At 42.8% G+C, this 2591-nt stretch overlaps 1 pseudogene across 1 annotated transcript; it reads left to right on the top strand.

Moving 5' to 3' along the window:
- The first annotated feature begins 1207 nt into the window (after positions 1-1207).
- Positions 1208-1707, top strand: LOC311601160 (small ribosomal subunit protein uS19-like; annotated as a pseudogene). The gene has a single exon. The product of its transcript is annotated as a small ribosomal subunit protein uS19-like (transcript).
- Positions 1708-2591: the final 884 nt, after the last annotated feature.

Below are 2591 nucleotides of genomic sequence, written 5' to 3'. Positions count from 1 at the left end.
AGAGAGAGAAAGTACTTTTTACTTTATAAAATATGGACCTCTACTCCTGTTTCATGAGTGTATTTCCCTTCCTATCCAGGTGTGTATACAAATACTTTGAGTTATATGTGTTTTTCATAACTCTGTATATTTATGCAGATATTAACTTGGGAAATATGTATAATAGGATGGTATATGTATGCATTCATATGTCTACAATGTAAAATATGCTTATTGAAGTTAATTTGCAATTTATGTAACAAAGAAAGGAAAGAAAAAAATGAACAAAAAAGAAAATGAAAGGTAGCAAATAAGCTCATATCAGAAATGGACTGATACTAAAATAAAAATCTCATTAAGAATCATTAAAAACTCTTGATCTTAGCAGGGCGTGGTGGCACATGCCATTAATCCAAGCATTCAGGGAGGCCAAGTCAGGGAGATCACTGTGAGTTCCAGGCCAGCCGGGTCTACAAAATGAGTCCAGGACAGCCAAGGCTAACACAGAGAAAAAACAAACAAACAAAAAAACTTCTCTTCATACCAAATGTCTTAGTCAGTGTTTTATTGCTGTAAAGATACCATCATCACAGAAACACTTTGAATGAAAGAATTTTGTTTTGGTTTGGTTTTTCGAGGCAGAGTTTCTCTGTGTAACAGCCTTGGCTGTCCTGGATTCACTTTGTAGACAAGACTGGCCTCAAACTCAGAGATCCGCCTGCCTCTGCCTTCTGAGTGCTGGCAAAGGTGAGCGCCACCACCAACCAGCTTGAATGAAAGAATTTAATTAGAGACTGGCTTACACTTTCAGAGGTTTAGTCCATTAGCATCATGACTGGGAACATGCCCGACATGATGGTGGGGAAGTAGCTCGATAGTCCTGTATCCAGATCTGCAGGCAGCAGGAAATGAAGAGAGACACTGGACCTGCATTGGGCTTTTGAAATCTCAAAGCCCATCTCTGTGACAGCCTTCCTCCAAGAAGGCCACACCTCCTAATACATTTCAAATAATGTCACTCAATGATGACTTAAGTATTGGAATACAAGAGCCTAAGGGCGCTGTTCGAATTCAAAACACCGCATCAATTATATAGATTTTCTGCATGGGTAATATGGGTCCCTAGAAAAGTAGGATACACAGGGGTTAAAGGTTCCTGATTGATTTCAATTGATTTGCACGTTCTAGTTTTAATATTTATCATAGTGGTTTCCGAGCGGCCACCGAGATGGCTGAAGTGGAGCAGAAGAAGAAGTGGACCTTCCTCAAGTTCACCTACCGCAGCGTGGACCTGGACCCACTGCTGGACACATCCCATGAGCAGCTGACGCAGCTGTACAGCGCCTCCCAGAGGCGGCGCCTGAACCGTGGCCTGCGGCGCAAGCAGCACTAGCTTCTCAAGCACCTGATAAAAGCCAAGAAGGAGGCTCCACCCATGGAGAAGCCAGAGGTGGTGAAGACCCACCTGAGGGACATGCTCATCCTGCCCGAGATGGTGGGCAGCGTGGTGGGCGTGTACAACGGCAAGACCTTCAACCAGGTGGGGATCAAACCAGAGATGGTCGGCCACAGCCTGGGCAAGTTCTCCATCACCTACAAGCCTGTGAAGCAGGGCTCCCTGGTATAGGTACCACCCACTCCTCCCGCTTCATCCCCCTCAAACAGCCGTGGCCAATAAAGACTCATTTTAAGTCAAAAAATATTTATCATAATGTTTTAGAAGAATAAAGGAATTATAAAGGGTTAAGTAATAACAAAAAATAAAATAATGAGACAGTGGAAGTCCAAGATTCAAAATCATGAAGGGGTAATGAATTTTTACAAAACATGAGTACATGATATATATATTTGGGATTGGAGTTCCTCAATTCTAACTTATATGAACTTGAATAATAGCAAGTAATTTCACAGAGAGTATTGGGAAGGGGCTGTCTTGGCCTCACTTTGTAGATTAGGCTGGCCTTGAACTTACAAACTCAAGAGGATCCACCTGCCTCTGCCTCCCAAGTGCTGGGATTAAAGGCATGTGCCACCACCACTGGCTTACAAAGGGGATTCTTAAGACTCTAAACAAGCAATAATACACAGGTTTCAGATTTTTTCACCAATGCAGTGTGGAAAATATGGAATGGTATCCAACTTATGATCACAAATTTTTATTTATTTATTTATTTATTATGTATACAGTGTTATGACAGCATGTAATGCTTACATGCCAGAAGAGGACACCAGATCTCATTACAGATAGTTGTGAGACACAATGGGGGTATTAGGAATTGAACTCAGGACCTTTTGTAGAGCAACCAGTGCTCTTAACCTCTGAGCTCTCCAGCTCTCACTAATTTTACTTTTTTACCAGTGAAGCCATGGTTTCACAAGCTCACTGGCCGTTGTTTTCGTCTTCCCCTACTTGGAACTGAGGAGGCACACAAGGCCCATTTGTGTTCCCCATGCAGCCTGGGACGAAGGCTCCATAGTCATGTAATTATCAGCAGGCAATTTAAATGCTCACAATTATAGGCTCAGATGCTCCTGGGGACCAGATGTGGCTCCCGTGACCACAGATGGCCTTCAGTTCTTGACCCAGGTACTGATTTTTACATCCCAGGTGC

The sequence above is a fragment of the Acomys minous genome, assembly GCF_964271855.1.
Source record: "Acomys minous genome assembly, chromosome: 7".
In the NCBI taxonomy this organism is placed as follows: domain Eukaryota; kingdom Metazoa; phylum Chordata; class Mammalia; order Rodentia; family Muridae; genus Acomys; species Acomys minous.
The sequence above is the reverse complement of the archived record's forward strand: the minus strand, read 5'-3'. Positions and strand labels throughout refer to the sequence as shown.